The 27,545-nt window shown below is 41.2% G+C and overlaps 2 non-coding genes across 2 annotated transcripts; one reads left to right on the top strand and one right to left on the bottom strand.

Moving 5' to 3' along the window:
* Positions 1 to 1,781: 1,781 nt before the first annotated feature.
* On the top strand, positions 1,782 to 1,853 carry trnat-ggu. Its single transcript has one exon. It is a non-coding gene; the product is annotated as a tRNA-Thr (tRNA).
* Positions 1,854 to 7,359: 5,506 nt separating this feature from the next.
* Positions 7,360 to 7,433, bottom strand: trnaa-ggc. The gene has a single exon. It is a non-coding gene; the product is annotated as a tRNA-Ala (tRNA).
* Between the last annotated feature and the right edge of the window lie 20,112 nt (positions 7,434 to 27,545).

The following is a 27,545-nucleotide window of genomic DNA, read 5'->3' as shown; positions in this document are numbered from 1 at the left end:
TCTGCAAAAGCCAGGAGGAAGAAAAAGAAAGTAAAAATGTTTTAATAATCATAATAATTCTTGCATTTGATACAGCACCTCATCGCGTCTTCGAGACGTCTCAACGCTCTTCACAGAATATATTGTGTATTATTTTGTGGGCAAAACGCGGCGGGCAATGGCGCACGGCAGCGTCCCACAAACAGTCGTGGTTTGAAGTGACCAAATTATTATTATTTTTGTAAAGGGATTATTACCCCCTGAAAGTGATCCGCCAATCGATTAACAACTGGGTTCGTACTGTCTGCTGGGTAAACGAGGGCGTGTGGAATAAGGAAACTTGCCTGAAGTGTCATCCAGCCGCGAATCGAACCTGGGTCTTCTCGCTTGCAAGGCGAGTGCTCTAACCACTGAGCTACAGGACTCCTGCCCATGCTACCCTGGCAATCTCAACAAGGACCAGGACTCGAACCAGCGAGCTGTAAAATACAGCTCGTTCCACCACATCATTGGACTTGCCCCAGTTTTCTGAATCTTATACGTCAGCTTGGTTTTAAGTGCAAATTGCTTGGTTCCTACAGAACATTTTGTGCTCCCCCAACTGGGTTTCTTCAGTGTCTGATAACACTTGGTTTTTTTGTTCGTTAACCTTGTTGAACATTTGGAAGTGAAGCAGAAAGGATTGTCAGTGACGGACATATCACAAAGCCTGCAAACCATATCAGTATTTCACAGGCCTGCTGTGTCGAGCTTATTTTTCCACTGTATCTGTAAGCTCCCAAGTCCAGTAAATTCTCTGATTGGAATAAAATTCACCTCTTAAAATCAGTTTTCAGTCTCGCCTTAAAAAAACCACAAACCGTGGTGAGTTCCATTTGCCGCGTTGACAGTTTGTTTCAGTGTAAAATATAAACACTGGTTTTAGTAACTTTAATGTGTTTTCCGATCTGTCTCGCTACAAAATATGAATCTTACTGTAAAATATAAACACATTGCGATTCACTTTAATGGGTTTGCAATCTGTTCACTGTTTTCCTCACCCATTTGCAATGTTGCCAATGTTCTGACCTTGGTTTTGTGATGTTTAAATGTTTGATTCACTTCCAGTATCTAACGCTCTCCTTGCCAACCTCCACAAGCTCCAGCTCACCCTGGATTCCCCAGCCCAGATTCTCTCCTGGATTAGAATCCAGACTCCCCTCCTCGCCACTGATTCCCTGATAATTTAATTATTTTTCCTCGATTATTTACGAAGCACAAATATTGATCTACTGCTAACAGATTGCATCTATGTCTCTCAGAGGATATGATGTGTATCCAGAATTCTGCCCTGGTTACAATTAAACACCATCAAACATTTTCCATAAGGCGGCAATGTTGTCTCTGATCTACATGTGGCAGGAAACTAAGTTTAATGGTTCTCTACTTATTTTTGGCAAGGAGGACATGAGGTAGCCTGGAAGAGGAAAAGGACATTCATTTTATCCTGAGACATTACTGTGCACAAATTGGCTGTCATATTTGCCCACAAATACACACTCACTACAGTTCACTGGAAAATCCTGTGAACCCTTTGAAATGTCTCAATGACGCGATAAGACGCTGCATCGAATGTAAGAATGATTAAGGCTTATTACTACCATTACTACGTACTGGTAATATCACTGCTATTCTTAACAGGATCTGGAGCTCTATCTGAGCCCAGACCCCAAGGGAAAGTGAAGTTGAGATGTCTCAACAATGTGATAAGGCGCTATATCAAATGCATGGGTTATTATTATTATGAGTCCGAACATGTATGGAGTCCTGTAGCTCAGTGATTAGAGCACTCGCCTGGTAAGCGAGAGACCTGGATTCGATTCCCGGCAGGGCGAAACCTTGGGCAAGTTTCCTTACTCCACTCGCCCGATAATAATCCCTCAGGAAAAAAAAACAATAATAATTTGGTCGCTTCAATCCACGGCTGTTTGTGGGGACGCTGCGGTGCGCAATTGGCTGCCGCGTTTCGCCCACAAAATGCACAGGCAATTCACTTTACAGTATATTCTGTGAAGCGCTTTGAGACGTCTCGAAGACGTGATCAGGCGCCGTATCAAATGCAAGGATTTTTAAAAAAAATTATTTCAGTGAAGGCTGTGGCTGTCAGGTATATTACATGGTGCACAATTGTTTAAGAAAAAGTTTGGATGTATACTTAGTGAAGTTGAGCAGAAAGCGTATTTAGAAGGAGGCAGAGAGCAGTTTCAATACAAGCTGTACAAGTCAGCATTACTGTAACATATTGATTAAAATGCCACAGAGCAAAGTGACCTGAAACCCTACATTCTTGTCTCTGATGCTGAACGAGACGGGAGTCAGGTTTGCCTGCAATTTGACTTCACACTCTGGAAAACAACTTCAAACATCTGAGCAAAGTCACTGCAAGTGGGTGTCAAACTGACAAGAACACTCAGCAAAGCTTTGCTCCACTAATCATCATCATCATCACTCATCTCTTTCTCTCTCTCTCTCTCTCTCTCTCTCTCTGACCTGAGAAGTTTACGTTTCTCCAACTATTTCTGAGAGACTTACATTGAAAAGCAGTTTTGGCTTTAAACATATTCAGTAACTATTTGTCTAAGGCTTTGGCTTGCAGCCAGAATAATTCTAGCAAACGGATAACAACTATGAAATCATATTTTAAAAAAAAGGTTGCCTTTGATTCAGTCGGCTTCTGCCTTCTGTATTTATGTTGATCTGTACCAGCGATTATATAATCTCAAGAACTCCCGCAAACGTTTTTTAATCCCCTGCTTTATAAGCAAATGTTGTATTTTCTCTCCAGTTAGCAGACTTACCTCGGCAATCAAAAGGGCTACAACAACAACAACAACTTGCGTTTATATAGGGTCGTTGTGACGTCTCAAAGCGCTTCACAGAACCCACTGCAAAATGATCTGATTCTGTATTTTGGGGGCAAAATGGAGAACGTTGACCAAATGCACAACTGTTTGGATTGGGAACTGAGATCCGAGGACTTCAGCTTTACGCTGTGACATTCATAAACAAATTACCTTTCTTATTTTCCTAAACATGAACAATGTTGATGGCGCAAAAATTGCGAACTGCTCCTCAAATCCCGGACAGCTTAATAAATATTTAATTTTCATGAAATACTATCGCGGCTGTTGCTTGCGGTGCTGCTTACTGGCTCACCACCTGTTTCTGAGATAAACCAACAGCGAGAAACTACTGTGCGCAATCGGCTGCCACGTTTCGCCCACAAAATACACAGTAAATTAATTTTACAGTATGTTCTGTGTAGCGCTTTGAGACGTCTCGATGACAATATCAATTGCAAGGATTCCCGGGCAGGGCGAAACCTTAGGCAGGTTTCCTTACTCCACGAGCCTGTGTTTACCTAGCACTAAATAGCAGCCCAATTGATTGTCAGTTGGTGGATCGTTTTTCCTGGGGTAACAATCCCTTCAAAACATAATAATAATAATTTGGTCGCTCAATCCTCGACTGTTTGAGAGACACTCCCGCAGGCTACTGGCTGCCCCGTTTCACTCATAAAATATACAGTCATTGCACTTTACAGTTTATTCTGTGAAGCGCTTTGACAAAGAAAGCGATAAGGCGCAATATCAAATGCAAGGATTATTATTATGTGCAGAAAGGTTTCAGGGTGACTTTCAATAACATTGGTTAAGTCATAACCTTCAGTGTAAGTATACGCAACAAATGAGGATCTTTTTTTCCTGTATGTTACGAGATGCGTAAATGCAAATTTCTCTACTTGCTTTGTGAATCGTAGCAAGGATACTGTGATTTTCCACTCGCTCGTAAATTTGTTAACGTCTTTGAGACGTCTCAATGACTATATCAATTGCAATGGGATCTCGGTTTAACATCTCGTCTGAAGCTCGGCAGGTGATAATGCCACATTCCCCCAGCACTGAATTGGTGGGGTCAGCCGAGACTGTGGGGTGAAACTCCCAACACGGGGCTCGAACCCACAACCTTCTGACTCAGAGGCAAGACAGAGGGCATGGGGAGAAGGAGCGGCCAGGGAGGTAGGTATTGTTTTCGATGGGTGGAGGCTTATGTGGAGTCTGAACACCACTAGTTGGACTATTGAGCTACTTCACTGCTGCAGATTGAACACAAAGAAAAGCTGACTTCACTAAGCCAGAGAGGGAATTGCATTTCATAAAGCAAGTCTTTCATACGCAAGGGCAAATCATTTAATTGCAAGCAATTCATTGATTTATACAATTTATTAAGCTTTTTAATGTCTGTCCAGTGTCGACTGGAATTTGGCATGCAAGCCAGTAAATACCTTGGTACGTCACAGTGAGTCTGTATTTTACTGCCCGTCGCTCATTAGGGTGAACCCACAATGATCCCAGTGATCAAATGACTATCAATAGGGAATTGTTAACTTCAGTACCCTCTTCAGCTGGGGCAGAGTATGAAAGCGATACAGATTCTTCATTGTAGGGGACAAGCCTTATCTGTGACACAGTTATAGATGATGAAACTGTGATAAACAAGAAGAACAATTGCATGTGATGCGGCCAATGTGAGACATCATAATGTGCCATTGTTGCCCCTGCGATGGGTCTGTGGTACTACCCTTAATACTGCCAGCAAAAAAAGAATAATAAATTGGCTGTTTGTGGGGACGCTGCTGTGCGCAATTGGCCGTCGCATTTCACCCACAAATGATACAGTCAATTCACTTTGCAGGATATCCTGTGAAGCGCTTTGAGACGTCTCGAAGACATGATAAGGCGCTGTATCAAATGTAAGGATTATTATTATCTGGTCATGATTACTCCAAACAATCTCCAGATAAAAATGGTTGTTCACACGTCACGGCTGTTCTTGGCACATCTCTGTGTTGCAGTTTTGCCGCGGCATTCAGCTACAGAATACAGTCTCCTCACTTTGCAGTAAGTCCTGTGAAGCACATTAAGATGTCCTACTGACATCAAACGCACTGTATCATGCAAGAGATTTTTTTTTTGGGTATTGGCTCCAAAACAAAGTATTGCTGCCTTGGACATTATTATTCCTTAATTCGCAATTGATTAATTCGACAAAATTGTAACGCAGAAATCAAATTAGGCCCTTCCTACGCTATATTGAACACAACTACGCCACGCTGTCCACATGTTCATTGAGCTATCACGGGAATTGGACACATATTGCCAAATTCCCACATACGTGATTCTAACTACTTGACTGCTTGTGTAAGTCTTCTCATGTTGAGCTTGGCTTGGGGAATTTGTCCTTGACCTATGAGCCCTGGCTTCAGAACACAGCATCTGTTATCCAGAGGGAGAATGGCGTGACATACCTACAACACAGGCATCCATACATAAAATAGGTTTTCGCTACGCCTGCCAGTGTTTGGTCCTGAAGTTTGAAGGCTAAGCTAATTCAAGATTGGACACAAGGCAATTGGCAAAAAGTCTGATAAAATATTTATTGGTACGCTTTCGAAGACGTGATAAGGCGGCATATCAAATGCAAGGATGGATTATTATTGTTATTATTATTATTATTCTTATCATCATCACATCATCGAGACATCTCAAAGCACTTCACAGGATATACTGTACTGTAAAGTGCAGTGAATGTATCCAGGCTTTGAAACGTCTCAAAGACGAGATAAGGCGCTATATCAAGTGCAAGGATTATTATTATTATTTCAAGCACAAAGGTCTTCCTGTTAAGGTTGATTCAGAGCTAATGCATGGATAGTTATAAATGGCATTGAAATCGACCCATGGGTATCTGTTACGATATTGACAAAGGCCTTTTATACAAACTGCTGCATCAAGGGCTTAAAGACATAATATAGCCCATCTGTTCACCCACAAAATAAAGTCATTCTACTTTACGGTATATCCCGTGACGTGCTTTGAGGCATCTCAATGACGTAATGATGATAATAATAATAATAATAATAATCCTTGCATTTGATATAGCACCTTTTCATGACATTGAGACGTCTCAAAGCGCTTCACAGAATATACCGTAAAGTGAATTGACTGTATATTTTGTGGGGCGTTATAGCATATGCACGGATTACTATTATAACTGCAATATTTTAGGTGAGGCATAGTATCTACTGCACATGGATTTATTGTTGCACAACTGAGCAGAATTTATCCCAAGGGCCAATATTTACCAACACACTGTTTCTCTAAGAGGTTACATTCTCAAAGCCCATTTACATTGTTGATACTTTACGTGACCTGAAATTGTGCCATTATTATTCTGTCAATGATGTTTAATTTCCTGGTTGAAGTGATTATCAATGGCTTTCATTTTCTCTCCACTGCGTTTAATGTACTTAATACTGTTGAATATTTCATATCAGAACAAATTCTCAGTGGCCAAACATTTGCATAATTCAAATTATCCTGAATTAAACTCCACAGTGGCCACAGGAAATGTGAATTTAAAAACTTGCAACCTTTACCTGGATTCGATGCCTATGGAAAATTGCACTGGCAGCAAAAGTAATGAACAGGGGATTTGGGAACTATTTTGAAGGAAGCCGAACAACTGTGTCATCACTTCTATGAGTACAGGCGGTGATGGAGGATGAGGGGGTGAACTGTTTCATTGAATAGCCTCCTGTTATCTCCTAAACTCCACAGTTCAGTAGCAGAGTGTGTCAGCCGGGCTCGATTGGTCTGAGTCAGAAGGCCGTGGGTTCCGTACCTCACGTCACGACTTGGAACCCGTACAGTCGACGCTGAGATTGCAACGCAGGGCTGGGGGTTCTGCTGTGTTCAAGCACTCTGGAACCCTACCCTGCATGAGAGCCACATGCGACAGCAATGCAAGCTCTTTTTGTCGCTGTTGTTGTTGTCCTCGGCTGAGACATCAACCTGCGTTTGATACACGCAATGCTTTCAGCAAGTTGCTAGGATTCCCATTGGGCCGAAGGTTGTGCATCCATTAACCCTCCACTGACCCTCCTTACCAGGATTATACATTCGGATTTATTCTCTGCTGCTTCTGAGATTAACTTGAGACCAGACGTACTTGTTAAGAGCTACTTGAAGTGTTTTTGCCAAAATCCCCCAAACAATGGCAGTGAATGTACAGTATTTCTCCCTGTTGTATGTTCTTAAATATTTCAAGCTTCACAGGATGCACTGTAAAGTGGAGTGACTGTGTATTTTGTGGGCGAAACACGGCAGCCAATTGCGCACAGCAGCGTCCCCACAAACAGTCGTGGATTGAGTGACTAATTTTTTTTTGTAGGTTTTATTACCCCCGGAAAAGCGATTCCACCAATCGACTAACAACCGGGTTTCTACTTACTGCTGAGTAAACAGAGGTGCGTGGAGGAAGGAAACTTGCCCAACGTTTCGCCCCCTGCCCGGGAATCGAACCCAGGTCCTCTCGCTTGCCAGGGCGAGCGCTCTAACCACTGAGCTACAGGCACTCTCCTCAGTGGCCAAAGCGATGCTGTGTGCAGAACAGAAATGAGAGTGGGTTATTCCAGGACCTGGAGGTACATAAAACCCCGTAATATGACACATGGTATTAAAAAANTGTCACAACTGACCTATGCAACACACTGCAGCTAATCTTTACAATCCTGAACTAAGCACGCCCAATTTTAGATTGAGTACACTTAGGGGATCACAGCAGATGCTGTTGTGCTCGTCCATATTAGTCCTTTAACAACATCTTCATCAGCTTTGTGTTCTGCTCAATTATTATAATAATCCTTGCGTTTGGTGTAGGATGTCGTCGAGACATCTCAAAGCGCTTCCCGGGATTCGCAGTAAAGTGCAGCGACTGTATTTATACGTAAATGCAATTTGCCACACAATACTGCCAGGCAGGGCGAAATGTTGGGCAAGCTTCCTCACTCCAAATGCCTCTGTTCAACGAGCAGTAAGTAGGAACCAGGTTGTTAGTCGATTGGCGAATGGCTTTTCCGTGTGGTAATAATTCCTTCAAAACTACTAATAATAATTTGGTCACTCAATCCACCACCGTTTGTGGGGACGCTGCTGTGCGCAATTGGCTGTGGCGTTTCGCCCACAAAGTATACAGTCAATTCATTTTACAGTATATTCTGTGAAGCGCTTTGAGACGTCTCGAAGACGTGGTAAGAAGCTATAGCAAAATTCAAAAGCAAGGATTATAATGTCCTGATGTGAAAGGTGCTATATAAGTGCAAGTTTTTGTTTTTGTTGGTGGTGTCGTTGTCTAAAAATAAATTGCATCGGCTTTGTCATCAAGCTAACTTTAAATAGTGATTCAATTCGTATTGAATACTATTGGAATGATCGCAGTTTGTGAATCAGAAGGCTTTTGTCCTTGGTTTAATTGCAGCCTTACTCCCTTCAGGCAACTGGAGAAAGTTAGTGGAGGAATAATCACATCATTTTCTTTTTACGACCATTTCCTTAGAAGAACTAATTGTCTTTTATCCTGGTCACACAACGCTGTTGATATTGGATGATTTTAATATCGGATAACCTGTAACGTCAAGGTTCTGGCTGTAACGTATCTTTTATGCATGAAGTACATGGTGACTATTAAGTGCATATGCATCTTTTTTCAGCAGAGTTTTAAAAGGACGATCAGATTATCGTCCCCACTGATAAAATTTCTAATACTCTGCGCTCTTGAAATTCCTTGCATTACCACATCGCTGAGACATCTCAAAGAGCTTCAAAGAATGCATCGTCAAGTGATTGACTGTATATTTTGTGGGGAAACATGGCAGCCAATTACGTACAGAAGTGTCCCACAAACAGTCGTGGGTTATGATGAGGCTGATTATAAATTATCTTTATCATTGAGTGACGCAAAGGTAAAGCCAGCACAGACTAGTTGGGCCAAATGACCTGTTTCTCAAGATACTTTCCATGTTTCACAACGTACAAACAAAAAGTTAGGAGATAAGTCAGCTGAAGTACCTATTTTGATCTAATTAACGACTATTTTTGTAGAATTATATTTCAGATAATTCGGTACCTTCGCCCCACTTAAAACTCTAGTTTGTTTTAATAATAATAATAATAATCCTTAGATTATTGAAGCTTAAAAAGATAGTTGCATTTCACTCCCACATGACTGAGGATCTGCTTTGACATGAAGTTAGAACAAATTCTAAAGTACAAAGCGACAGTACAAAGTCCAGCACTGCATAATGCATAGGGCTATCAGTGAGATGATAGTGATATGGGATTTAATAGGAATCAGACTGGAGGAATAGGGACATATATATTTCACAGCAGCACACAGTGAACAGTTGGCTGTGATATGCAATAGAGTTTGAGCCGGACTGGAGGAAACGGATCTCGTTGAAACAAAGTTAAAGTAGTTGAAATACTGTATTTGCGATATAAATCATGGGCCGAAAGCTCTGACTCCTGTGGCTAAGTGAACTTCTTCCTTACCCGCCAGGTCGATAGATTTAGGATTTAAAAAATCTACGCGTTTTCATTTACTTTACTGCGTGGAGGTATACGTTCAGGTACTTCAAGCTCATGGTCAGTCGAACTTTAAGCACTCCGTGTAAAGGGCGCTATATAAATGCAAGTTGTTGTCGTTGATCACTCTTTCGCAGCCATCGATAAACTCCAGGCCAATCGTTTAAAATCCAGTAAATGTCATATTTTTCATCGTTTGAATCATAAGGAATAGGCTAAAAGTAAAGGAATATCAGGCTGTAATTAGTTGATCCAGGAATGGATTCCATCCCGAAGCTCCCTTTATCCAGTTATCCTATGTCCATAAAAGCTGCAGCTGATCCAAAACGGCTGTCAACATCCTCAAATCACACCAAACACCATATGACCATGTTCCGAGCCCTCGTCAGACTCCACTGGCTCCCTGGGCTCCTAAGGATTGCTTTCAAGGTCCTCATCCTCTCCAATAAACACATTCACAGACTAGAACCTTCCTATCTCTGTGACCTTCTTACCACTTTCAGCTCCTACCCTCCTAACCTCTGGCGCTTTCTGTCACTTTCCCCCTCCATCTCTCCCCCTCTCTATCCATGTTTAAAAAAAAATACCTCTTCGACCATGCTTATAATCACCTTTTCCCTCCCCTTCTGCCTCTCTTGGCGTCCTTGTGTCTAGCGCTCTCGACTTTGTCCTACAGGAACACAAATACAAGTTGTTATTTTTAAGGTTCCCAAAAGCACAGCTCTAATGCATTTCTTTCACTGCGCTCTGTGTCTTGTGTTTGGGCCAGTATTTCGATGGGGTGGGTGGGGGGGCCTGATTTTCATTAAAATTGTGCGTCTTCCCAGCTTAGTGGTAGCACTCTCGCCTCTGAGTCAAAGAGTTGTGGGTTCAAGCCCCACATTGAGACTTGGAACTCATATAGGTTAAACTGACATTTCAATGCAGTTGCGGGGGGTGGGGGGGGGGGGGGGGCAGGGGGTTGTTGGATTGTCAGAGGTGTCGTCCTTCCGATGAGATGTTAAACCGAGGTTCTGTTTGCCTGTTCAGGTGGACTTTAAAGATCCCACGGTGCTGTTCAAAAAGAGAAGGCGGTTTCTCCCAGTCTCCTGGCCAATAATCCCCCAATTAAAAAAAATGGGCATTAACTTCATGGCTGTTTGTGGGACGTTCTCATGCGCAATTGTGCCGCTGCATTTGCCTATAAATACACAGTATAAATACACTCTATTACACAGTAAATCCTGTGAAGCCCTATGAGATGTCCTTCCGACGTGATAAGATGCTACACCAAACGCAAGGATCATCATGATTATTTTTTATAAACAGAGTTTATACAGCTATTTCTCTACAAAGCAATTAAAAAGTCAAACGGTGGCTCATTTAAAACTCTGTAATTCGTTACTCTCAGGACAAGAAAGTGTGAGATAATAACAATAATAATAATCCTTGCATTTGATGCAGCGCCTTATCAAGTCTTCGAGGCGTCTCAAAGCGCTTCACAGGATACACTGTAAAGTGTAGTGACCGTGTATTTTTGTGGCATATATCCATAAGTGTTTTTAATTGTTTTTAAAGAGAGAGAGCTGCTATCCACTGTGAAACACGATCAAGCGAAACCCAAAAGGTCCCAGATCGAATGCCTGGCCTGTGTTGCGTTAGCTGATCACACTCGGGCTGCTGTAGGGGGGAGTGGTGTTACAATTCAATTGGCCTCAGCAATCCCTTGGGCTCAGAAGAGAAAAATCAGCCAGTGTTCACTACAATCTGGAAACAATCAGGTGCAAATTGGAAAGCTTCACCAGCAAAATGTGAAGCAGTTGACTTTGGCGTAGTTGGCTGAGCAGATATGTTTTTGTCAATCTGCTTATTGTATTGGTGGTAATCCAGAGACCCCCTATTCCACATGACTCTCAGGTACGGCTTTACTATACAAAAATAATACACAATATACGTCCCAAGGTGCTGGACAATCAGCGATCTGGAACATTTCAATGAACCTTAAGCAAGCCACACGTAACATTGTGTAAGTTAAGAAATACCCTTTGAAAAAGAACCATTTAATAGCGAATTATGTTGGGGAGGACAAGTTTGCAGGGCTATGGGGAGAGCACGGGGGAGTGGGATTGAATTGGATAGCTCTTTTCAAAGAGCCGGCACAGACATGATGGGCCAAATGGCCTCCTTCTGTGGTGTAAAGTACTATGATAATAATCCCTCAAGAAAAGAAAATAATACATCGGTCATTTTCAATCCATGACTGTTTGTGGGGACGCTGCTGTGAGCAATTGGCTGCCGCGATTCGCCCACAAATATACAGTCAATTCACTTTACAGTCTATTCTGTGAAGCGCTTTGAGACATCTAGAAGACATGAAAAGAGCTATATCAAATGCAAGGATTATTAATATTATTATTATTTGGATCCGAGCTGGGAGTCAGGATCGGGAGGTTTGAGGGCAGGAAGGGTAGGGTGGGGAGTTGACCTGAACATATCATTCGCTTACAAAATACACAGTCACTTTGCAGTACAGTGAATCCTGTGAAGCGCTTTGAGACGTCCTCCTGATGTGAAAGGTGTTATACCAAATGCGAGGATTATTATTATTATTTTTTTCTATCCAACAATGTGGTTGAGGAACGGGTGATGCATTTGCTCTCCTACAGCTAAAGTGATCGTTCCTTCTTTGATCACCGCCCACACCATAACGCTCAATACAATATCCTTCAATAGATAAATTCTTATGAAGTCTTGGAGCCAGCGTTAAAACCAAATGCATGAAAGAGAAGGCAGATTTGGGCATAAAAGTAATAACAATAATCCTTGCATTTAACACAGCGCCTTATCACGTCTTCGAGACGTCTCAAAGCGCTTCACAGAATATACCATAAAGTGAATTGACTGTGCGTTTTGTGGGCGCAGCCAATTGCGCACTGCAGTGTCCCCACAAACAATCGCTTTCCTGGTGTACACACAGTGGAGTGATTTTATTATTGTTTATCCTTTCAGTATTTTGTTCATGATTTCAATGTTTTGCCCAAAATATTTGCGCGGAGATTCAACACAAGACCAGAATAAATAACAATATTAATAACAAGCCTTGCATTTGATATTCGGGCGATATCATGCTTTTGAGGCATCGCAAAGTGCTTCAGAGGAATAAAGTAGTAACTTCATTTTTTGTAGGCCAACACTGCAGCCAATTTGCTTACAGAAAAGTCCCCAAAACAGCCACGAAGTGAGGAAGAACACAGGGAGAAACTCTGGGACATCTTTCCAACATGCAGGGCGCTACACAAGTGTGATTTGTTGTTGTTGTCCATCTGAACAGGTAAACGGTTTAATGTCTCATCCCACGGATGGCACCTCCAACAATGCAGCTTTCATCCAGCATTGAACTGGAGGGCCAGCCTTGACTTTGAGCCTGAGTCAAAGTCCCGACAGGGGTTAAAATCCTTCTGATTCAGAGGTGAGAGTGCTTCCGACTGAGTCAGGCTGACGTCAGATATCATCACCTTCAATTATCTACAGCTATGAATAATAATAATAATAATAATAATAATAATAATAATAATAATAATAATAATAATAATAATAAGCCAGGATGCTATTCTCCTCCCCCTCTCTATTTGAAAGCAGCTCTTCACTGAGTCACAGTTAAAATACCGCGTTACATTTTTAATTAAAACAAACCTAGTGCGTGTATTTAAAAAAAAATAATTATATGCTTATTTGAAACAATAGCTAGTGAAATGTGGGATATTAGTCAGGGTTGGATCAGTATTTGGCTACAATTCTACTTAATACCCAAGGGCTCAATTAAGTCTGATTAATCGAATAGTTATGAGAACATAATGTACCACTGGCAACTGTGACTTCAATTACGTGGGAAAATGAAAGAACTTATCACTGATCACTCTGCAATACAACAAAACACATTCTTTCACTTTACTTCACCATAACACACTCACCTTGTAAGCGAGAGGACCTGGGTTCAATTCCTGGGCAGGGCGAAACGTTAGGTAAGTTTTACTTGCTCCACACACCTCTATCTACCTAGCAGTAAGTTGTTAGTCGATTGACGGATTGCTTTTCTGGGAGTAATAATCTCTTAAATAATAATAATAATAATAATTTGTTCACTTAATCCACCACCATTTGTGGGACGCTGCGGTGCACAAATGGCTGCCGCATTTCGCCCACAAAATATATATCGTCAATTCGCTTTACGGTATATTCTGTGAAGTCTCGAAGATGTGATGAGGCGCTAGATCAAATGCAAGGATTATTATTGTTATTATATTACAGAGTAAAGATGTTGTATAAACCAAGAATGCCACTTGATGTTTATTCAAAGACTTGTCATGTGAAGAAAAGTACATTGAAGCTCAAGTAGAAAGAATGGTGGGTGGTGATTTCAGGAGACAAATACATGATTCATAAGTTCACATCCAACATCAGCATAATATGTTTCAGGTCACTATATAATATAATCACGATGCTTATAATGATATATGGTGGATCATGTTTGAACCCAACTTTATTTTGACATTTTAGAGGCCAAATTTATTCATTTGATATGTTATTCTGTGATCAAAATAATCTAAATAAGATCAACTGGTTACTTACTTCGATGCTCTTTGCGGGACATTGAGCAAATCTCCTTACAAATACACAGTCACTACACTTTACAACAGCGCGAAAGCGCTTTGAGAACTTTTGGCATAAATTGGCATGATGTCAAACGCAAGGATTATTATAACACTTAATAACGCCAAGTCTTGAATCTAATTGAATGTTCCAGATGGCTTGCACACAAGCAAGAAGGGAGTTATTGACCTTAATTAATTAAAGCTTTCAGCTGGTTTATAATGAGGAATAACATACAATTGAGAATGAGAAACAGAATGGAACTTACTCGAGGATTTCTAACTAAAGGAGTGAGAGTGGGGTTCCGATCAGCTGTTTAGTTTCTAATAAAGGTACTTGGTCGATCTTATCCAAAACATCAGATATGTGTAAACAAGACATTCAAAGGCATTAATCTAAAATGCACAGTTACCATGGAAGCTGGTACCTTAGCAACACGTACTAAAGACTCGAGATTTTGAATTTCTTTCCTTTTGAAAGGCTGAGTCATCCAAACGAACACAAAATGATCTCTGGTCAGTTAAACAAAAGCAGCACGCAGTCCATCGATGAGAAATCTATATTGCGTAGAGAAGACACAAAAAGGATGATGGGTGGTCGTCAGTTTAATACGTGTTCATAAAAATCTTTTCCTACTGTCCTGTGCATAATCTTTAAAAGCTTCGAAAAAGACGTCACGGTTGAATCTGATTCGACAAATTCAGTGTGTTCTGAGATGACAAGAGAATAGACTGTGGGTGGACATCGAGGCAGAGTTTTCTACCCAATGTTTCGCTTAAAGTTGGAACCGTTTCAATCCACCGTCGCGGTGGTTCAGATGCTGTGTTGAGTGATAATGCTGCAAAGACACGACCGGTGCAATCGTTCTGGGACCGACCAGGTGCCTTTCCCGAGAGATAATACACAGTATTTTACAGTATATCCCGTGAAGCGCTTTGAGACGGCTCAAATAATGTGATTATTGTTATTATTATTGAACAACAACAACAACAACAACTTGCACTTGACAGTGGCGGAGCCTGACTCCGAGCCCCGGGGGGATGTGGGGCGAGGCGGAGAGATTGAGGGAGAGTGTTGCAGAGCTTCAGGACGTAGCGGCTGAATGCGCGACCTCCGATGGTGGGGGGGGGGCGGAGGGCGCGGGGGACGAGGGACGAGGGACGAGCAGGAGCCGGTGCCAGTCGAGCGGAGGCGCCGGGTGGTGGATTGGGGAGTGAGGAAGTCGGAGAGGGAGGGAGGGAGGGAGGGAGGGATTTGAACATGACTGTGTTCAGCTGAGATCTGAACAGATGAGATGTGGTGAGATCTAACCACACCAGCTTTAGACTCTTTAAAGGGAGGAGGATAATAGGGAAAACCACTGAAGATTCCTGATCCTTATCCAGTGACTCCTAATTTAGTAAAGATTTGCTTCAAATCTCTATAAACACTGTGGACTGGCAACAATTGAAGCACTCCTATGCCCTTGAAGTTGAAGAACAGCCAAGTTTTGGTCTGATAGGATTTAAGCTGTCACATACTGACTTGTCCATAACATCGAAGTGTTTTACATGTATTGAATTACATAGAATTATAATAAATAATACATAATAATAAATACTAATAAATACTCATACCAAATAATAATAACTAATAATAACTAATAATAATACATAATAATAAATAAATATAAATAATAATACATAATAAAATGGAGCAATATTGGGTCATTAAGCTGTTAAATTCACTGCGTGCAATTGGCTGCTGCGTTTCACCCACAAAATATACATTCAATTCGCTTTACAGTATATTCTGGGAAGCGCTTTGAGACATCTCGAAGACTTGATGAGGCTCTATATCAAATGCAAGGATTATTATTATTATAAATCGAATCGGAAGCAAATCTTTTCGTCCCGGTTTTCCACGATTGAGTTCAATACCACCTTGGGAGAGATTGAGATTTTGAAGAGAACGTGGGGAAAACCAGGGTTAAAAGGGTTTTGATATCTTCCTATAATTGTTGAAGGAGAATCAGAGCCACAGTGCCTCAGTACCATTGGACAAAATTTACAGTTTTAATGTGTCTCGCCGCTGGTATGAGGAAATGGCTTTCTACGCAGATTTGAACATTGCTCTTACTTGGGCACAGCCTGGAGAGGAAACCGTTCCTTTTTACATGATTGTCCTGAAATCTTTAGAATCCCAAATAGACAAAAACAAAAACACACGTTTAACAACCACAGAAATAACAGGAGGTGTCCTGCAGCAGTATTACCCTTTTGTAAAAAAAAAAGAATTGGTCGATCAATTCACGACTGTTTGCAGGACACTGCTGTGCGCGTTTGGCTGCCGTGTTTCGACGACAAAATATATAGTCGATTCACTTTACATTATATTCTGTGAAACGCTTTGAAACGTCTCGAAGAGGCAATCAGGCGCTACATCAAATGCAAGGATTCTTATTATTATTATAATGATTTCTGCCCACTGTTGAAAAGCTCTAGTGATCTGGTGAGCAACCATTGAAAAATAACACACTTTGCCAAAGCCGGAATACAAAAGTACCAATGTTTCAGGAGCCTCTGTATCACAGCCAAATTATTAGACTTTTTTTTCCCCCCAAGGTATTAATGTACTGTTGCATGATTGTGAAAATTCCAAGGAAGGATCTTTGTGATATTGGGCTGAATTGCTCTTTGTACTTTGGATGGCAACAGATAAATCTAAATCTGTTGGCGTTTTTCTTCCCCCTTGTCTCCTGTTAACCCTACAAGACAAAGCCCTAACAGGTAGGGTGGTCCGAGCTCGACAAGCAGCAGGAATCTTGCCAGTCAGTGCTCTCAATGGCAATACGTGCAGTTTGTTTCTTGTTAAACCCCCTAACACGCATTCGAGGGTCACCGAGGCGATGTGACTGACCGCAAAATAATTACCAAATTGATCTCCCAGCAATGTTAAAACAATAATCTAAGTGGGGGTCGATTGAACAGCGATACGAGATGGTGCTAGGTTATATCCCTTTAATTGCAGGCTACCCTGTAGCCTGTATCTTAACACATCCAGTATATTTATAATACATATAATGCTTCAGCCTCCCATTCCCTCCCCGCAAAGAACACAGCTTCAGTTGAATAAGAAAGAAGGCAATACTAGATTAACCTTGAAGGTTAATCTGAAGATTTAGATTAACCTAGAGGACTGTCTCATTTCTGCTGGCATGAAACCACGGATAATCTAGAAACTGATCTGGAAGACCAGCCAACCTGTTTAATGATTCCAATCTATTTCTTTGCCAATAAGTCATTGCACAAAGCGGTCACACCAGTGGGGAGATTGGCAATACTTCAAAGTTACCATTTCCATTGGTTGGAAACGGCTGTTGGTTGAACTTTTGTCCTGTGTTTTGAGGCAGTGGTTGAGTTGAGCTGAACTCAGGGTTGAGAGTTTCTGAGCCGCCATCAGTATCAATGTGGGGAATTAGGAAAGCCAAATTCTTTGGGAATTAATCGCTGATCTTTTGTAGATGAAGTTGCAGTTACTGAATATATTTGAGTGTCCTGATCACCTGATAACATTTGCCTGCTGTCATATGACCTTTTCGATGGAGTCTTTAAAGGTCTTTATGAAGCACCCAGGCAACCGGCTCCAACACATCGCCTGAACGTTAATTTGACTGGCATTCATCCCAATTTACTGATAGGTTAAACCTAAAGTCAGGTCTCAAGGGGATTGAAGGTTAAATCGTAATCCCTTTCGGTTTGCTGCCTTCAATCTCCAACGCATCAGTCAATTCACTTTACAGTACATTCTGTGAAGCGCTTTGAGACGTCTCGACGACATGATAAGGCGCTATATCAAATGCAAGGGCTATTATTATTGTACGTCTGGCTAGTGATCAGTCTGCTTTTAATGTTTGAACTATGAGCAAGCTGTAATAATCTGTCGAGCAAGAGCTCGGAGGATTGCTTATTTGGGCTCCTTTTTTCCTCTTCCCACAGATCTGACGGGTTTGGACAGGGTATGCGCTGTCACACACCGCTGCGATAGTGTAACCTTACAGCTTTGTCGAAAATGCAACAAATTCACTTAAACCATCAGACGCGCGCTGCACAGACCAACCTGTTACTTCCAACGTATGATAACCACGATAATCAAATAACATTCCCAATTAGTACTTTGTTATCGGATGTATAAACGCGTGGGGGGGATTATTAGCCAATTTTCACCTGGTTACATTTTTATTGTGATAAGCAGTTTGTCTCGTCTCCTGGGAAAGGGAAACTTTAGTTAAAATGGCAAATTGAATGAAACAACAGCACCTCTGAGAATCCAGTATCTTTCTCATCCCCCCCTTATGGTGTCAGTATTGAGCCAATTAACAGTACATTTTTCTATAATTGGTTTTGGTTTCATTTCATCGTCTGCACAAACTCACTCCTAAAGTTAATGTAAAATAATGAACTTACACACACTCTTATCTCCGATTCATTCTCAAACTGAGGCCTGTGAGAAGAGATAATATTGAAGCAGATTTTTTATTCATTGACTGCAGTATAACTACATTTCCGTGCCGCATTAATATCCGTGCACCGAATAGAAAATGTCTTTCCAGATATCCAACCGCTCTGTCTCACCTGTTTTACTGTTTACAATTTGAAAGTTGTATTTAACTTGTATTTAACTCCATTGCGAGTGAAACTAAGAACTTATCTTTCAAAAAAGCAGCAGTGCCTTTCGATCGACAGTCTCCTTGAGATAAGTCAGGCTGATGGGTGAACCATCAAAGTTTCACCCACAAAATATGCAGTCAATTCACTTTACAGTATATTCTGTGAAGCGCTTTGAGACGTCTTGAAGACGTGATAAGGCTCTGTATCAAATGCAAGTTATTGTTATTATTATATAACAACACCAGGTATGCCAAGCTATAATCAGAGTCATCTGAACATCAGAAGATCCTACCTTCAACAAAGAACCTGACTAAGTTTGGATGAACATAAAACTCTCATGGCACTATTTTGAAAAATATGATCGATATTAATCCCTCGTCTACAGTCAGGATCTATTAGCAATTCATTTCTTTGCTATTTTGCTGGTGCAGATGCGCTGTTGTGTTACAACAACAGCGAGAAAGCTATCGAAGTTGTTTACAATGCGTGAAAGTGTTTTCCGACATTTCCAGGTGATAATGTGTTTTATTTATCAAACGCGATTTTGTCTCATTTTAGTTTAAAATTATTTTCTCTTCTCCCTTGTCGATGTCTGCAAGTCGATAAATGAGTCAGATATCTTACCAGATATCTTACTGAGCATCAAATTTAATTTCCTGCCTCTTACTTGCAAGAAATTTCAACTACAGGACTGTGGGTGTGAAAAATGTCCCAGAAGATAAGATTATCCTTCCATTGCAGAACGCTGAAAAGTCCTTCTATGTTGTTACATTATTGTATCTTGGTAACAACTTGTATTTGCATATAAATTCTCCTTTAAGGATCAAAATAAATACAAAGGGGAAGTGACTGAAACAGCCTCTGTCATTTGCCTTGAGGAAAACTTGAATGTACTTGCACTTGATTTAATATTGGTACAAAAAAATGATCTTCCTGTGGGGCCGCAATAAAGATAGATTTTTTTTATTTTCAATTATAACATTTGAACAGATTAATAATAGTCCCCCTGATGCTATTACCGCATACATCATTGTGAAATGTCCACGCTGTCCTCAGGAAATATAACAAGAATAATCCTCGTATTTGATACAGCACCTTTCATTCAGGGGGAGACATCGCCAATCACTTCACAAGATTTTACTGTAATGTGTGGCGTTTGCGTATGTTGTAGGCAAGAGAGGTAGACGGACTCCAGATTTACTTTTAATGCGTTTGATTCAATGAATCTGCATCCCTCCCATCTTTATCAGACAACTCTAATTCCTTAAAGGATAGATGCCTAGTTTGATAGGAATTCTGCAGCCACCAAATTCATCCGCTTAGTTGCAGTGACTTCAGAGAATGGGGAAGGACGGACATCTGTGCAGTTTGGTCGCGTTGAAGTAGACTCCTGCTGCATGGAAAATATCTGCCAAAGTGTTCAGGAAATTTTGAGCGCTCTTGACAGTTGTGCATGCAATTCCGGTGTAGATTTAACACGTCAGGAAATGTGTTTCAACTAACAAACTTAAGAAAAACATTTGAACCGATGTATTAAAGGGCAGATTGTTATTGAAGTCAAACTGCACATTCTGTTTTCAAAGGTTGTACCCCACCAGTGTCGGGAACCGCATTGAGATCAGATCTGTTCCACGTTCCGGAAATGTTGATTCCGTAACACAAAATGGAATCTTTGTGTGAAGGAATATTTGACAAAACGATTTCAGTTTCGGCAAAAAAAAATTATGATGAGCTTTGCACGTTTGCTGGAGCTCTGCTGGAAAATAGCCCCTGTGTAGTGGAAAATAGCAAAAAAAAATCAAGTTCTTTAAAAGAAATGGTAGGTGACAGCCTTGGTTCCCGAGGGCACTGGGACACTACCCCGTGTGAAGGGCACTATATAAATACAAGTTGTTGTTGGTGCTGGCACTGCTGTTGACGGATCAGCCAGCCTAGTCTTGGAGAGGCAGACAGGCCTCTGGGCCAGCGATTTGTCCCTTTCAGCTCCTGTCAAGCATGCAAGGCAAAGGCATAAATGCTTTGGGCGGTCACCATTGGTTGGACAAGCAGCGGGAAGCTTGCCAGACAAGCTGTGAAGTTTTACCTGGTTAAACTCCAGCAGTTACGCCAACACACACTTCCTCGAGCCTTGGCCCTTGCTAACCTGTGCCTAATACTTAGATTAGCATTCCATTCCAAACATGGGTATTTCCATGTACTGGGTGGCATGCACGCAACTCTCAGTCTGGCTTAGATACTTATAAGTACAGTGATGGGCTTCCACTTGTCGGACACCTAACTGACCCCCCCCCCCCCCCACCCCCCAAAAAAAAGTAAGGATAAAGGAGTACTTCTGTGTTTAAACGTTTTCCTCCCTTCCATGGCATACAGTGTCTTCTCTAGCGTGACATTATTGTATCTTGTTAAGAACTTTTATTTGCATACAAATTCTCCTTTAAGGACCGAAAACGGACACAAAAGGGAAGTGACGGAAACAGCCTCTTTCAGTCGCCGTAAGGAAAAGTTGAATGAATCGGATTTGTCTGCCACAGAGCTGTCCGTCTTTAAAATGGCCATCCATCAGTAACTATGGTGATGGAGTTTGAAAACATCAGCGCTGAAAAATGCGGCTTCATCTCATTGGGAGAAACTGCTTTGGCCGCTTTTTTTGGCAGATTGATCAGATGGGAGCGTACCTCTTGTTTTCAGGAAATAGAAACGTACTGATTCTAAGCATGTCTCGATAGATACAGAGCATTTCCACAGCTACCGAGGCAGAGCTTGATGAAACAAGTTGGATTGGGTTAGAATCTGTGTTGATGGAATAAATACGCAATACAGATCTGCCACATGGTGCGTATTCAAGGACTGTAAAAGTCATTTTTGTATTCACAAAGTAAAAAAAAATCCCTGGTATGTTTAGGGGTTTAGGTTCTATTGTACCTGTTAAATCAGGAAGAAACTTAGCCGCCACCCCCCGTCAAAACCTCTGATGAATTTTATGATAAGATTCCTTGTATATGATATAGCGCCTTATCACATTGTTGAGACGTCTCAAAGCCCTTCACAGGATATACTGTAAAGGGCAGTGATTGTGTATTCTTTGTGGGCAGCCAATTGCACACAGCAGTAACACAAACAGCCAAACAAAACCATGATCAATGGTATTTTGTTTGGCTTCTTTCCTGCTTTATTTTTGACTAGAAGCTGGTGCTTAGCATTTAACCAGAATTTGCGTACTGATAAGATCCTCTTTATTCTCCCGATATTTAAATTTGTGGTTAAAAAAAAAGTCTTGCTGCTCTCTATTCTCCAATGGCCATTAAGAACAATAGTGTGACAAATTGCATAAATAGATTACAGTAAATCATCTCTTCACTGTGTAAGATCCGTTGATGTGTCGCTGTGAATGACAGTCACCCTGAAAATTGCAGTATCAATCACTTCACTAAAATCCAAATGTCCTGAAAGAAATGCCTTTCAGTGATTGCCCTATCCATGCCCATCACTGTGACACAGAGTTTGAGCAAGAAACCTCAACCGTTATCAGCTTTGGCAAACCCGCGTCATTAAAAACTCTTATATTGCTTGTGCTGGCATTTTATCAATAGGCTTTACTTCATCCATTGTGTGCCTTCCTTTCCCCAAGTCTAAGATAATTGTCATTCATTTCACATATCACTTGCTCAGCAAGCCTCAAAGTTTATCATAAATTGTGGTCAAATTGCTTCTCAGACATCAAATCATCTCTTTTGCACATGAACGGCCGAAGCTACGTTTTTGTTGGGTAAACTGATGAGGGGAAAGGAGTTTGTGGCTAATGTTTATTGACTCCAGGCTGCTAAAGCGGTTCTGCTGGCGGTGTTCAGTGATTCCTAGCTCCAAAAGCTTCTCTGTTTCGCTGGCAATGGTATGGAAGGCACACACCCGAGAAAATAAAAAAAGATTTTAAAAGGATAAACGGAAGATAGAAAGTTGCTAAAATAAGTAATAGGTCTGTGGGTGCCATCTGGGGACTGCTGGCAAACACCATTTACTCCTGAACTACTCATTTTAATGCATGTGTCGAGGCTGTTCAGATGCTGAGAGAAGAGGAAGAGGACAAGTGCAGCTCAAATCTTAAACGTCTTTTTTTTAACAAATAATAATAAGGCTTGCATTTTATATTATATGCCCATTTATAAAAGATAGGATTGCTTTAATTTTATTTTACTCCGCTTGTTCTCCTAACTTTGGAAAGGGGTTTATATTCACCGCTCAGTCACTTTGCTGTTCCACTCCTCTTAAAGATAATCATTGAGCCCCACCGGCCTTAGTTAGGTAGTTTCTCCCTATTCTCTTTAACTCCGTTATATTCAAGGGCACTAAGCGTATCAACGATCTCCACGAGAAAAATCAAACCGACAGCTATTGTAAAGTGTGGGATTTAGCACTTATATTGATACTGATGCAGATATTCAGAAATGTTACTTTTTTTAAACAATATCAAACAGTTGCCCCACTTTATCTGTGCAACTGCAATTGTTTCTATAATAAAGGGCTTTGTTTTCTTAATGTCAGAAACCTTGTAGTCCTTAATGTTGCAAACAAAGATATCTGTCACGAGCTCGTACTTCGCATTCAGTCTTTGTTTTAGACTTGATGTCGCTTTAACACTGATGTTTGGAGATTCCCTGATAGCCGACATTCTAGGCAGAATTTTTCTCCAAATACGTAAATGGGTAAATCGGCAAAGCGACTCATGATTGGAATCACATAGTTATTGTAAGAGGTGCCATAATAATAGTAATAACCCTTGCATTTGATACAGCGCTTTTCACATCTTCTAAATGTCTCAAAGCGCTTCACGGCATATACTGCAAAGTGAATTGACTGTATATTTGTGGGTGAATGAGACATTAAACTCAGGTCCCATCTGACTGTTCAGGTGGATGTTAACGGTACTATACAACAAGAGAAGGGAGTTTCTCTCTCCCGGTATCCTGATCGACAATCCTCCAAATAATATTGGTCACTCGCTCCTGGGATGTTGTGGACGCAACTGGCTGTCGCAGTTCACTCACAAAATACGCTGCTGTGAAGGGCTTTGAGATGGCTCAACAATGTGAGAAGGCTCTATACCAAATGCAAGGAATATTATTATTATCAAAGCGCTTCACAGGACGTATTGTAAAGTGAATTTACTGTATGTTTTGTGGGCGAAACACATGTTATATGAGTTTAACATCATCCCTTTGCTTTTATGTTACATGTCCTTTTTATAAAACCTAGGATTCCTTCGACTTTCTTTTGCTCAGCTTGTTCTCCTAACTTCAGAAAGGTGTTCATATTAACACAAGCTGAAAGAGATCTTTTTGTGTCAGTTGACTCATCGCTCACCATGTCAAACCAGAGTAAGGAAGCAATAAGCAAGACAAACAGGATGTTGGGCTAGATTGCTAAATCAATTGAGTCCAGATTCCCAGAAATTGTACTTTGTTCTGGCTAACTCACACCTAAGGTTGTCTGAGCCCAAGGGGCAGTGTTTGTGAGCAGGAACAAGGATAATCCTCAGTGTTAGAAGGATGAATATTAATGATACACTGTAAAGAGGATTGACTGTATATTTTGTGGGCGAAACACGGCAGCCAATTGCGCACAGCAGCGTCCCACACAAACAGTCGTGGATTGAGTGACTGATTTTTTTTTTGAAGGGCTTATAACCCCCTGAAAAGCGATCCGTCAATCAACTAACAGTGCCGGGTAAATAGACACGTGTGTGTGAAGTAAGGAAATTTGCCCAACGTTTCGCCCAACCCGGGACTTAGTGTATGAGCAGCAATTAGGCTACGGTTCTTCAGGCTTGAAAAGAGATGTCTTGAGAGAGGACCTTACAGAGGTTTACAAGATTTTAAATGGGATTGAGAAAGTAAACACAGGGCACACTTTTAGTTGCACTGAGAAAGCAGGACAGGAAGGCACAGGTTTAGACCTGCAAAGAGTAATTTCAGGAAATATTTCTATACCGAGAGGCGAAACTGAAATGGATTATCATAAAGAGAAGTTGAGGCCAGGACACTGAACTCATTAAAAATATATAATTGCTGTAAAAGGAGGCTGGTAGAATGGGCTATGGTAGGATTAGTTCTGGAAGGATGTGATCAAATGGGCTGAAGGGCTTTCTTTATTTGAACTTTTCTTGTGGTTTTGTGAAGGGCGTGACTAGAGGAGGTGATTCTACACTAAAACTGATGCCAAGCTTCCTCTAATCAGCAGTTTCATAACATAAAGCACAGAAACCAAGAGTGATTAATGTAAAAATAATAATAATCCTTGCATTTGATACAGTGCCTTATCACGTCTTTGAGACGCCTCAAAGCACTTCACAGAATATTGCTGTACAGTGATTGACTGTATCTTTCGCAGGCGAATGAGAGGTTCTGATACAGCGTGCAAACATTCGGTGGCAATTCAGACAAGTATGCTTCCCCTTTACTACAGTGTTGCTCTCAGCGACAAGTGCTCTGAATTATTGTCACATGAAGAGGAATGGCAAGATGCCAACTGAATGATTATTTTGTACCAGTGTCAGTGTGAGATGTCAGGCTCTTATCCCCACAGGGAATAGCGTTTTCATACACATTCACATTTTCTGAATCATTATCTTTCATGTTAATTGTGTCACCTTTGCCACTGAGTAATGATTTCCTTTTACAGCACTCCGAGCCAGCCTTACAGTTGTTTACAGTTTGGATTTAATAAGCGGACAATTTGGGTGAAGAGCTAAATAAGCAGGGGTTAGAACATTTGGTTGCTAATGCAATACGCTGACCAAACTCTTACATAATTAATACGTAAAAAGTACTCTTATATCGTCAGCCTGGCTCAGTTGGTAACTTTCTCGCCTTTGCCTCTGAGAATCCAACTTTGATCTTGTTGTCTAGGCTAACAGTCCAGTACAGTGCTGGAGGTGTGCTGTGTTGTCGAACGTGCCATCCTTTGGATGAGACATTAAGTGGTCTGCTGGTTTAGGTGGACTTCCAAGATCCGATTTGAAAAGAGCAAGGAGTTTCTCCTGGCGCGCTGGCTAACAACCTCTCCGATAAAATCGATCATTCACTTCATGGCTGTTTGTGGAATATTATGTTCCTGCCACGTTTCTCTTACAAAATACAGTTGGTACACTTTACAGTGTATTCCGAGAAGCGATTTAAGATGCAGTGGCTCAGTCAGGAACACTTTCACGTCTGAGTTCGATCCCCAACATTGGGACTTTTTAACTCCTATAGTCTAGGCTGACACTCCAAAGCAGTGCTGGGGGGAGAATATTTTATGGACGAAACGCGGCAGTCAATTGCGCTCAGTAGTGTCGTGGATTGAAGTGACCAATTTATTATTATTTGAACGTTAAAGTTCCCGTAGCCCTATTGAAAAGAGAAAGGGAGTTTCATTCTCCCAGTGTTACAACCAAAAATCCCCCAAGTAAAATCAGTCATTCACTGTTTGCGGGAATCGCTGTGTGCAAACTGGCTGTCGTGTTCACCCACAAAACACACACGATCACTACATTTTTTGCTGTATCCTGAGAAATGCTTTGGAACATCCTCCAAGGCGCTCGACCAAATGTAAGATTAATATTATTATGAATAAACCAAATGCAAGGCTTATTACATATAATTGAATACAGAAAGTGTGCTCTTGATTTGTATCGGTTCTGGGGCGATATATCCAGGAGTTGTATTTGTGTTGGTGCGGGTGTCAGGATTACCTCATGTGTAATGTGCAAACACGTGAATGTGTCAAATACATTTCAATGCAGCTGTGTGTATTCCAATGTTTGAACTGCCAGGTAGAAAAATGGGTGATTGAATGTAAATGTCTGTAAGTGTTAAGTAAACTATTTGCATAGTTGGTTGTGATGGTCCTGCTTCAATTGACTTTCAGATAAAGGGTATTTTCCTTTCTTTAAATCAACATATTTGGCGCAAGACAAAGAAGTGAAACTCTACGGTTTTTTTTTAGATTTTGAATAGACCATCGCCTTGCTTAACCTTTACAACTGACTTTATCGTACACTTTGCACTTGATATTTGCATTCACCTAACACCTTTTATTGCAGATAGGGAGGAAGTTTTCAAGCACTTTGCAAAGAATGGCTGATAGAAGGGAGGTGCCTGGAAGAAAAGTCAAAGAGAAAACTTTTTAAATAGGTTTTGAAAGGCAGAGGGATTTGGGAAGAGAGATCCAAAGGGAGGGGACAAAGTAATAATAATAATCCTTGCGTTTGATACAGCACCTTATCAGGTCTTCGAAACGTCTCAAAGCGCTTCACAGGATACACTGTAAAGGGTAATGACTGTGTGCTTTGTGCGCGAAACGCTGCAGCCAAATGCGCACAGCGCCGTCTTTGAATTAAAATTAAAGAAAGTAGTTGGAAGACCAGCTTATCGATAGTGGGGCAGAATGGGCAGGGAGCATGGCTGGGGGAAAAGGGTCACAGGAGATGTCTGTGGTAGGGTGGAGCAAGTCCATAGAAGCATTTAAAGATAAGATAAGGCTTTTAAAGATGGTGCACAAGGGCGAGGATGGGGCTGCACCAATGAAGCTTGGTGTTATTATTACTATTATTATTATTATTGGTGCAGATGAAATTGTGGGCCGGAGGGTTCTTGATGTTCTGGAGATTGGGAGGAGGGTGGAGTTGGGGAAGTTGGTCAGTCAGACATCAGGAAGCTTGAGTCTGGAGATGTCAAAGGTGCGAGTCAAGGGTTTCAGCTGCATTTGATGAGGTGGTGGTGCATGTGGAGATAGAGGCTGATATTGCTTATAATGCAAGTGAGGGGACCTGGGTTCGATTCCCGCCAGT

This window comes from Callorhinchus milii, unplaced genomic scaffold (assembly GCF_018977255.1).
Source record: "Callorhinchus milii isolate IMCB2004 unplaced genomic scaffold, IMCB_Cmil_1.0 Scaffold13, whole genome shotgun sequence".
NCBI lineage: Eukaryota > Metazoa > Chordata > Chondrichthyes > Chimaeriformes > Callorhinchidae > Callorhinchus > Callorhinchus milii.
Note: the sequence above shows the minus strand (reverse complement) of the source record. Positions and strands in the feature narration are given on the sequence as shown.